General features: G+C 37.9%; 1 pseudogene; it reads left to right on the top strand.

Moving 5' to 3' along the window:
* Positions 1 to 5,776: 5,776 nt before the first annotated feature.
* LOC143537604 (mitogen-activated protein kinase kinase kinase 20 pseudogene) lies at positions 5,777 to 7,050 on the top strand (annotated as a pseudogene).
* Positions 7,051 to 12,537: the final 5,487 nt, after the last annotated feature.

Below are 12,537 nucleotides of genomic sequence, written 5' to 3'. Positions count from 1 at the left end.
TTCCTATACTAGACCATTAGTTGCGATAAAGGTGTCGTGAAGACACGTGCACTCTCGTGTAATGCAAGTTTTGAAGACATGTCATGCATGAAAAACGTTTTCATGAGGGAATCTAAGGGGTTATAGCCTAGACTCAGGGTTGAATCCTAGTTCGCTATAACCTTGGCTCTGATACCAGTCTGTCACACCCGGTCCATAGGCGGAAACAACCGGTGTGCGACTCATGAAAGGTTTTTCGAGAGCGCGGTTAAGCAACAACTATATGATAAAATACATGAGGATTTCATTCATAATATAAGTTTTACAAAAATATCCATAAAAAAAGTTTACATATAACATATTGAGATTTCACAGTTATGTCCTGCCGAAGGGAGATATAACCGTGAAAACTCCAAAATATAAAATCCTCATACATGAAATTTCCATAGTTAAACATAAAACCATAGTGAGACACCGTGACCTCTAGCTAAATACCTGAAAGACACGTAAATAATTTAATCAGTATAAACTGAGTGAGTTCACAAGTTTTGTGACTCGATAAAATGCTTTATAATATAATTCTCATAACGTCATGAATGCAGTATCCATGACTTGCAGTGTAACGTGAATACATGAGTTCGTAACCATTCCTTGACTATATATATACACCATAAAGCCCCACATAACATCCCACGAGTCCATGAGGGAATAAATAAATCGGAAAACTAAGCACCCGTCTTATAAAGTGGCGCGACCACTTACGAGTGGGTTGGTCAGACCAGTAGTACTACCCGTAGAGTTCCTCGGCTATAGTTGCCTATAGTTTATGGTTACAATATATACCGGGGACTTTATGTACCATGAGCGCGCCAAATATCTCATGTACACGCACATTGTAAATCAAGATATACACCATGATAAAACATATTTAAACACGTGTCCCTCGCCCCGAAAACAGTTTAAAACATAGTGAAAATAGGGGCTGTGAGACTCACCTTAAATGAGGAATAATGTTCCGTTATACTTGGCGAGTTTCCTGTATTATATCGTATACGTATGCACTTCAGTACATAATATATAACTATTAATACTTAGCCCGATACATACTTATGAGGTGACGGTATATATGTATACTTTTTATACATTAGCGATACGGACGTTAGACAACGTCTTATACTTGTTATGTATATCCGTTATATCCTCTTTATATATATATCCTCCGAGCATTAGGGAATGCTCGATACAAATTATTCGTCGGTAATCATGACGTTCGTGACATGCTTTAGCCTAATAGGTTTTGGAGCTCTCATCGTTAGTCCCCAGGTAGGTAACGGGCCCATCTATGATATATTCGTTTACCAGCCTAGACAGGACGTCCCGACTACCGGCACCTCCACCCTTCCAGTTACTCGCAATGTCCATCACAAAAACCTGTATTTTATATTTATACGTATGGCACATATATAGGAATATATGTGTATTAATTGTATATATCATTTCCTCATGTATATGATAAGTATTATTAGTATTTTCGTCTTCGTAACATAAAGTTATCTTTTACTTTTATAACTCTTATACACATCCTTTGTTTTTATAACATTATACATGGGTATTTATATTTTCATTTGCGTATATAGGAATATACGTGTACCTTGTATTTTACCCGTACAATCATCGTTATTTTTATTTCCAAAACTTGATGCAAGGGTTGCACCTTATGTTTAATGTGCACTTTTATTTATACTTTTATCTTTATTACTAGTACTCATATTTTATCATTATTATTATTATTATTATTATCACTATTATTATTACTATTATTATTTTTACTTTTATGATAACCCGACACGGTTTTGCTTAAGTTATCAACTTCCTTATTAACTTATACACATTCAAGAATCCGTTTTGTATCACCGTTATTCATTCTTTTATAATTATGTGTTATATCATCATCAAAATTATTCATTCCCTTAACTAATTTTCCATATTCCTAAACACCTTTAACACCTTTATAAATCCTTTATAACTTTTACTTAACATGATTTATCATTCATTATATGTCATTTTAACACACTTCAAGTTTATATTCATGATTCATCACCTCGTTATGTATATGTATCTTAGGCTTAGTCCATGTTTTTCTACTAAACATTTTATGGCATTAGTACCTTGGGAATGTCGGTTTTTGAGCGTTCTTGAGCGGGTTTAAGGCGAGATCCAAGTTCCTTGACGTTAATCACGATGTTGAGGGTCTACATTATGTTTAAATAACATGAAATAGGTGAACTAGGGTCAAGTAAAATGATGAAACCGTGGCTGGACAGAATCTGTGTTTTTCCAGCCACCATAAACTGTTACAACTCGAGTTTTCGGCTTACCTAATGCTGAAATGAAGCCGGAAATGGATGTTCAAAAGGTGGTTCGTGATCCTTGCGAGTTTCCTTGGATTCCTAAACAAGAATCACCCAAAAATACCAAGTGGTTTGTGAGATATGAACAAAAGAAGAGAGGGGGTACTGCTGGAAAATGCAGTTTCCAGCAGTGACCTTCGAAGGTTCAAAGCTTCTTACCGAGTTTTCCGGCAGAGATCCGTTCAAGGCTTTCTACCACGGTTTAAGGATTTCTTCTAGCTTTCCAACGATATATAGGGTTCAAGATGTTAAGAGTAGAATTATAGAGAAAACAGGTTGCAAAGAGGCGGCTGTTTGGTGGCCTGCTGCTGTTCTTCGGCCGAGAGGGAAGAGGTTGAAGTTTGGAATGTGTTTTGAAGTTTGTATGTGTTAATTCTTTGTCCACAACCTTGGTATATAATATGGAAAGCAAGAGGGGACAATATCCCTTGAATTAAGGGTGGCTACCTTATCAATCAAGTGTCAATAGTTGGTCAAAGTATGGTGCAAATTCATTGTTTATTTGATTGGGATGGGGAGCCGGATTTTTGAAGGATTCTTGGAGGCTTGGTGGCTTGCAAGTACTACTATAATGATGATGTTGGTGATGATGATGTAGCATGAAGATAAGGATGTATGTATGGATGCATAAATGGTGGCTTCATGTGGTGTTTGATCTTGTGTTTAAAATCGAAAAGAGAAAAGGTTGGGGTTCGGCTTTGGGCTGCAAAGGGAGGGTATTATGGTCATTTAATAAATATATTGGTTGTCCAAATGTAGTGCTAAGTTCAATCTTGGTTCGGGTCTTAAGTGGATAGTCGTTAGGACGAGTTGATCATCGAGTAAACAAGTTATGGAATTTATATTGGACTTGGGTATTATGAGCTTCTCTTAATTTATTTGGTCACCTATAAGGTATTATAGATGGTATGGAACCCGGTATTTATTTCGGTTCCCGGTATGATGTATATTTAAATTTAGCCCGGAGTTATATTCGGTTAAATAGTGCTCCATATTGTAATCCTTCATGGATTGTTTAAATTATTAACTTCATATTATTTTGACTAGTATACCTTTAATTCATTCATAGTTTCATATCTTGGTCGTCTCACTGTATAATGTAGCATTGATTTGGCCGGTTCGGCGACTATATTCCATTATTTAAACGTTTATGGCGTTTTGGTCCTAATTAGGGAATTAGGACATTACTGGGCATGGTCTTACCATTACCCCTTATATTGGATCATAGGTATATATTTAGCTTGATATGTTTGTCACCTCTGACTATTACTGGGCTGTCTTTATCATATAGCCGTTCTCATCGGCTCTTTATACGATCCTATAGGCATAACGACTGTTCTCGTTCACATTTCAAGTATACTATGGTTTATACCTCATATAAATTATATAAATAATACGTAATTTAAATCAAATATATACATTAGAGTGTGAAAAATTACCGGGTGTCACAGGCACGCAAGTGGATTAACGACCAAAATTAACGAGGTTAATAAATTCGAGTTTGATTGCAAGTGAAATGAAACTACAAGTACGAAAATAGCAAACTTGAAACTATTTGACTAAAACCGCAGATTTAGACAAACTAGAGGGACGAAAACCGCAGTTCACTAAAATAAGTATTATAATAAAGAAATGGTGAAAATACATGTTTACCCCTGACTTAACGATTAAATTTAACGGGGTTAGTAATTTGGATGTAATTTGCAAGAATTGGAAAACGTGGAGGGTTCATATGCAAAAAATAAACTTTTTAGACTAAATTTGCATTATTTGTCAAAACACAAGTAGGAAAATAGCATTTTACTAAAAAATAAAACTATATAATAATTCTTAGACAAAATGGCAAAAGACGTCCTTTACGTGTGAACGTTTTTTCAATGTTCGTCCTTTAGCAAAAGAAATGGCAGAAAACATATTTCATGTTTCAAATTCCGTTCACGTTACATCCTTTTACACTAACCCAGTTAAATTTTTTGGTTAAATATAGTCATATGCTTTACACATGAGGGTAGTGTAGTAAATTCATATATTTATTAAAAATTAAAACTAAAAAAATTTAAATAATGCACATATTTATCTATTCTTTGTAAATGAGGACAAACGTCTCTCTCTCTCTCTCCTGCTCTCTCCTGTAATAATCCACCAGCATAACCCACTCCATCTTCATCTAAAACCATAATTTAACACCGCCGCCATAACCAGCTAAACAACCATCTCCAGTCACCTGTTGTCGAACAACGCCACCATGCATCACTGTAGCCGCCGCCACCACCTGGAAAACCAAATCCCAACAACCCTACATGGAACACCACCACTAATCTGTAACACCACCGCCTCACCATCTACAACTTCTCGGTTGGGATTTGGTGTTCCAGGTCCTCACCGCCTCACTGATTTGTAAAACGCCCCCAAATTATTAACCCTAGAAACCATTCAAATAAAAAATCCGTGTTCGTTAACAAAGAACTGTGATTAAATCTTTATGGCTCCTGTTCAGAATTCAAATACGAGTTGAATGGTGTGATTAACTTATAGGCTGATGGAGGCGGATGCATATGTGAACGGCGGAGGCGGATCCATGGACGGATTCATGAAGGCGGCGTGTTCTCCGGTGATGATGAACGACGGCGTGTTCTCCGGTGATGATGAACGACGGCGTGTTCTTTGGCGATGATGAACGGCGGCTTGTTCTTCGGCGATGATGAACGGCGGCTTGTTCTCTGGCGATGATGAACAACGGCGTGTTCTTCGGCAGCGTGTTCTCCGGCGATGAACGGCGACTTGTTCTCCGGCGATGATGAACGGCGGCTTGTTCTCCGGCGATGATGAACGGCGGCATGTTCTCCGGCGATGATGAACGGCGACATGTTCTCCGACGGAAAACCGATTTTGGTGGTGATTAAGATGATGAGAGGGGATGGACGGATGGTGGGAGTGGGTGGTAGAGGTGTGTATGAGAGAGAGAGAGAGAGGTTATTGAATATTTTTTGTTTTAAAAGTCCAAAGCTTTACTTAATTACACAAATAGTCCTTAAAGGGTAAAATGATCATATTACCCTCATGTGCAAAGCACATGACCATATTTAATCAAAAAATTTAACTGGATTTGTGTCAAAGGATGTAACGTGAACAGAATTTGAAACATGAAATACGTTTTCTGCCATTTCTTTTGATAAAGGATGACCATTGAAAAAACGTTTAAACGTAAAAGACGTCTTTTGCCATTTTATCTAATTTTTATCTTTTTCTCCCCTATGGCCTATGGGCCAATTTGCCAAGTTTCAATCTTCATTACAGATCCTTCTCTTATTTTACGATATCCTTACTTGTCATGTGCTCCCAATATTTGCCATCAAAATTAATAATAATATTATTTTCCATTTATTTATCTACACAATTCCAATTCCAACTTGCTTTCCAATCTCCACTCACCTACACATATATATAAACCAACATCACATCCCCTGTCCTCAACAAACACAAATTCAAAAACCAAAACCTTAAATTTCATGATATGGAGTGGATTAGAGGTAAAACAATCGGTCACGGAAGCTTTGCAGCTGTCAGTTTAGCAAAACCCGTAAATTTGGACTCTCCGAAAATCATAGCGGTGAAATCTTGTGGCGTGTCGCATTGCGAGTCATTAAAGACCGAGCGAATAATATTGGAAGAGCTAAAGGACTGCCCGGACATTATCAAATGTTACGGAGACTCGGTCACGGTTGAAAACGGCGTCAGATTATATAATGTGGCGTTAGAGTACGCCTCCGGCGGGGCATTATCGGAAAGAGTGAAGTTGCCGGAAAATGAAGTCCGGCGGTACACGAAGTCTGTTTTAAACGGGCTTCAGTTTATTCACGGGAAAGGGTTTGTGCACTGTGATATCAAGCTTCAGAACATATTATTATTTTCGGAAAACGGAAACGACGTCGTTAAGATTGCGGATTTCGGGTTGGCGAAGAGGTCAACGGGGGAGTTGACCAAGGGTGAGATTCGGGGTACGCCGATGTACATGGCGCCGGAGACTGTCACCGGCGGCGAGCAGGAGTCGGCGTCGGATATATGGGCGGTCGGGTGCTTGGTGTCGGAGATGATCACCGGCGAGCCGGTTTGGAAGTGTTCGGAAATTGGGGCGCTTTTAATGAGAATCGGAAATGGCGGGGAAACTCCGGAGATCGCTGGGAAGTTGTCGGACGAGGGAAAGGATTTTTTGGGAAAATGTTTTATGAAAAACCCGAGGGAGAGATGGACGGCTGAGATGCTGTTACAACACCCGTTTGTTGTGAATAGTGTTTTATGTGAAGATGCGGAGAATCAAATCTCTCCGAGAGATCCCTTTGATTTCCCTGATTGGGAATCAGAGGCATCTTTGTCAGTGTTGTTGCCGGAATCTGTCAGAAAAGATGTTGGATTCCGATCCGGGTCGCCGGCGATTCCGGCAGCGACGAGGTTAGGGCAGTTGCTGACAGCTGAGGAACCCAACTGGTCTGATTCAAACAGTTGGGTGAAAGTAAGATGACGTGGCGGAGATAGATTCAAGAGTTAATTTGTTTTTTTAATTTTGACACGGATTCTTTTATTCATTTAAAAGGTGGATATTTTTTTTTGCCATCAAATTGTAAATTCAGATAGATCGATATGTGGAAGATGTACATACACATCAATCCGTCAAAATATGACTTCTGTGACAATATATTTTAATTATTGGGTTTTATTGTAAATTTCAAATCGAGTATAAATGTTTTAAGCTGTTTCGTATGGTTCAGCTAACGGGTATGGATATGTCTATTTTGGTTAACTGTGTCGGGTAATATCATATACCATATCCGTCACATATTGCTTCGAATGTGACGAGCTTTAAAAGCTAAATTTATATCAAATATTCACCCAAAATGTTTCAAATTTACATGTTAGATTCATATTCCTTGTCAATATTCATGTGATCAGTGATAATATAACCAAAAAAGAAACCAGTTTTAATTAGGAAAATTCTTGTTAACGAACTTTAGCTCAGCCGACATTGAAAGGAAGTGAAGACTTGGCTACAGACTGCAAGTTCGAATCAGATTCCAGCCGAGTTTTACCGCAGTGAGTCATCAGACGGATTTTCCTGAGAACAAGAGATGATGGGCTTGGACTAACCAGCGTTGTCTGTGATCGTGAGTGTACCCTTTTAGTATTGGGTTGCTCCAAGTTGCTGGGCTTTATTAGTTGGTCGTTTAAAATAAAAATAATTCATAAATTCTAGAAAGTTTTTTCATGATTACGTAGAAGATAACTCATGAGAATTATATGATTAACACATGACTAGCAAATCATTATAAGATAACCCAATCATTTGGAAACATGAATCAGGGTTTTAATTAAAAAGTAACTAATTATATTTTAATTATTCATTAAAAAAAAGGGAGATGCATGTGACTTGCAAGAATCGTATTAGGTTTCTAAAGCAAAGCAAAGCAAAGCAAAGCAAAGCAAAGCAAAGGCTGAAAACAAATATCTTTCTGTCACGAAATTTGCTGTCTTTTGCAGGCTTAGATCTTATTACCTCTTTAAATTCTTTTTATTATTATATTTATATTCTTTTTATGATTAAACCATATTCCGAGCACCATGCTTGCTTTATCACCCAATTAGTTGTCTTCCCTATATAAATTATATAGATTTCAATTTATTTTTCTCATAACGGGGAGGGGTGGTGGATGTGATGACATCACTCATCACACACCCCACCCAATTAAATGTTGTCACATCACCAATCCCAAATTCATCACATGTAATGGTTTTTTACTAGGGGTGGTGGTGTGGTGTGGTGGCGTGTGATGAATTTTTTTTTCTTTGCAACTTAAAAAAATAAAACAATATTTTACTAGAACTTAAAAAATAAAAACAATAGTTTACTAGAATACAATTCAACTTAAAAATTAGAAATAAAAAATAAAAGTTACAATAAACGTCTACTCCTCGTCTGAATCCGGAAATTCTAAACCTAAAGAACCTATAAGCTCAACTAGATCCCATCTCAACCGATGATGAATATCTTCATCCCGCAAGTCTAATTGGACATCATCGGGAACGGGAACTTGAGTCGGAGGATCCGGTACCCAATCTGAAGAAATTGCATTTCCATATTCTTTTATTAACATATCGTGTAATATGATGCATGCATACACGTAGCTAGAGATCGTGGGTTTTTTCATTGCACGAACCGGTCGACTAAGTATGCACCATATACCCTTTAAAACACCGAAAGCTCTCTCGACATCTTTTCTTGCCGACTCTTGCAACTTCTTGAACGCCTTTTCATTGGTCTCGACAGGAAACGAAAAGACTTTCACAAAAACATACCATTGCGGGTAGATACCATCGACAAGATAGTAGCCACGTTTGTAATATCTCCCGTTGACAAAATACGGGCAGAAAGGTGCGGTGCCATCTGTTACGCTCTGAAACAACGGTGATGTGTACAGAACAGTGATGTCGTTGTTTGAGTCGGGAACACCAAAATAAGAATGCCAAATCCATAAATCATTTGACGCAACTGCTTCTAGTGAGATGGTCGGTCGTTTGATATCACCCCTAACATACGCCCCTCGCAACTCCCGTAGACAATTCCTCCATACGATATGTGTACAATCGATGCTACCGAGCATCCCTGGAAAATGCCATCTAGCCTCGTGCGCGGCGAAAAGACGTGTAATGTCGTGTCTTGTTGGTTTTCGTAGAAACTCTTTGGCATACAAATTTATAATCGCGTTACAAAAGAATTGTAGACGTTCACGTGAAGTTCTCTCAGACATTTGTAAGTATTCATCGAATTGGTCGGGTGGGTTACCTGTCGCTAGTTGACGAATAACGGATGTGCATTTTTGAAGCTCCGTAAAACTTCGTTTGCCCCTCGCGTCGTAAGATTCTTGAAACCATTCTTCGTTTACTTCGACGTCGGCTACAATCTTTAAAAATAAAGATTTCGGCAAACGAAAGCGTTCCCTAAACGTCTCGTCATTGTATTTCGGCTCCTCCACAAAATAGTCGTTCATTAGCACGTCGTGGGCCTTCGATTACGCTCCACCAATTTTTTCTTTGGACGACTCGGGCCTTCAAGTTCGTTATATAGCAACGGGAACCATTCGAGAATGTCATCGTCCGAAGACGAAGAGCTATCGGTGTCTAAGGGCATCGAGTGTTTCGGAAATGCCATATTTTTTTGTTGTGAATGAAGGGGAAGTTTGAGAGTGTTTTTGAGTTGGATTTGGTTTTGAGTTGGATTTGGTATATGTTTTGGTTTTATATTGTTTTTTTATTTATTTAAACTCCCCCACCTCCCAACGGCTACTTCCATCTCGCAACGGTCATTTTTTCCTCGAGAACCCCATCATCACCCTCCATCACTTGCGTGATGGCCATCACTCAACATTGCCATCACGCGCGTGATAGCCCACTGGCGGCAGTGTTGAGTGGTGTCACACCCTCAAAATCCACTAACGGAGTTTTACCGTCAAAGGGTGTGAACTAACAGGATCGGATTCATTAGTTATAATCAAACCATAAAACAAAGTTTCAAAACCATGAAAACGTTTACGAGTATTTAAATGCGGAAGCGTAAAAACCATAACACAAAATGTTGCGTCACGCAGGACGATTTAAACCCAATGATAACAGTTTTAAAATAGTTTGCATAACAAAAGCGTTTTCAAGCAATGCATGATCCTATACCGCGCGCCCGCCTCGGCTACCTGAGAATAACATACTAAAAGTGTCAACACGGGGTTGGTGAGTTCACAAGCTTGTATCAATAAAGCGTTATGTTTGCGTTCAGCGTTTTGCGTTCAGCATTTAGCGTTTTGCGTTCAGCGTTTTGCGTTCAGCGTTTAGCGTTTTCGTTCAGCGTTTTGCGTTACCAGATAGTGTTATGTCAATTATATATCTATAGGTAGCTAGCCTATAAAACAAGTATTACTAAGTGTTCAACACCGAAGCTGACTGTTTATCATTTGCCTTGCCACCAGGTCTATCCCGACCATGGTATGTGTTTAGCCAAGATTACACCCACTCGACCTCCAGTCGAGTTTAGCGTTGGGTGGGGTTTGTCAAACCCAGTAGTACTACTCAACAATGACTCGCTATTATCCAATATTAAGCGGTTCGATGTGAATGAAGGACTTTAGTTATTGCGTTTGCCACTTAGTCTTTACAAGTGATATATAATTTATATTAACAAAATCTTAAATGGTTTTTCGGAGTATGTTATCTCCCCAAGTGAAAAGCGTTTGAAAATAGTTTAGAGGGGTAAGTGAACTCACTGTTTGCGAAGAATTCCCAAAATAAATCACCAAAGGATGCGCGTCACAGAAAAACTCTCTCTAGCGTTCTAAAACAACAAAGAGATTTTTCTAAGTGTCGGAACTATTATCGAGTCTCTAGACCCGGCACATAATACCTATGCACACAATGTGTTTCGTGTTTCGTTTGTGAATCGTGTGTGACTTTAACAAGTACATTTGTGATACATTACATGTGTGAGCAACTATTTACGTGTCATGTATTAATAATGTACATCACTAGCAATTACTCCCCGTGAGGAAAAGTTGGTCAACACATAACAATTAACTAGCAATTATTCCCTGCAAGGGCAATTTGGTCAAAACACGACAATTAATTAGCAATCATTCCCCTCAAGGGCAATTTGGTCAAACACAACAATTAATTAGCAATTACCATGTTTCATGCAACTTTTACAAAATTCAGCAACTAGTTTCTTAACGACAGAATCCTACTTGTAAAACTAGTCTATTTCACCGATCATAGCTTCTCAATTAATTTACCAAAAATCATCACAAAATCATATATGTGTTAGGTTTCCAGAACATATTTTTTTGTATTTTTATTCCATACATATTTCTCATAATGATCAATTTACCACAGCAAACTCATAACAGTCAAATTTATGCGCAACAGAAAGTTATTTGCAATTCCCGTTAAATGAAAAATCCAAAAAATTCAAGACCACTTGGGTTAGGTTCCTAACTCAACAAGCCAACTTACAGAAGTGGAACCAACCCAATTGGTCTCATAGTTCATGAGATATAATATTTACAAAACAACCTAACAGCAGGTCTAACAACTCAGCTTTGCACAACGTTTTTGTAAAATCATAAAGATTAACTTTTACACGTCCAAAAATTGCAAATTTATATTCTTTAGAAACTAGACTCAACCTAGTTTACTGTAGTATCAATTATCTCAACCAATTTTCAAATTTACACCCTGTTACAGTCAATTGAACATCAACAACACAATCTGTCCAGAAACTGTTTGCATCCAAACTCAACATATTAACTATCTATGGACCACAAATCATTCATATAACATTCTAGACACTATAACCACTATCTATGCATATCAATTTCACCATACATACATGGTTAGGGTTTTATTTGATCTCAAACTCAAAGACACAACAATTAACATGTAATAATATCAATACTAGTTATCAATTCATCATCAATACATCATCAAATCAAACAAAACATATAAACACAACTTATATACAAAAATCGGCCCTATGGTTTTTAATTAACCCATTAAAAATCGAAATTAAGTATAAAGGATGCAAAGTATATTCGTTTATACCTTCCTAGCACCTTAATCTTCAATCAAAAGCTTGAAAGATTGCTTGTATGTGTGTGTATGAGGGCCGATCGCAAGGGGGGGGGGGGGTCTAGAGGCTGCCGTCGGGTTTGGGAGGGAGAGAAAGAGTGTTAGGGTTTTAGGTTTATGTTATTATTTATAATAACATGTTACGCTTTAGTCCCTCAACTTCCAAATGTTACTTTTCTAGCTTAAATAACTAGTTCTAGCACATTGAGTTAACGTTTATACAATGTTATCACATAACACATAAGTCTAACACATAATTATCACATAATTATTGTTTTGACGTTTTTCGTTTATTCACCAATCGTTTGCGTCAACTCGTTTGCGTTTCGGTGCAATTCTCGAAAGACTACAAATGTAGTAAGTGTTAAGCGTCATTTAAACCCTAGTTTAAATGTAATGAGGTGTGCGTTATAGATTCAGTGATCTTTAAGTTTGAATTGACGGAGTTGAGTTAACGGAGTTAACGGAGTTAACCTGAAATTGACGA

The sequence above is a fragment of the Bidens hawaiensis genome, unplaced genomic scaffold (genome assembly GCF_021521415.1).
Source record: "Bidens hawaiensis isolate Kalapana, Puna unplaced genomic scaffold, B.hawaiensis_p1.1 tig00011233_1, whole genome shotgun sequence".
NCBI lineage: Eukaryota > Viridiplantae > Streptophyta > Magnoliopsida > Asterales > Asteraceae > Bidens > Bidens hawaiensis.
The sequence above is the reverse complement of the archived record's forward strand: the minus strand, read 5'-3'. Positions and strand labels throughout refer to the sequence as shown.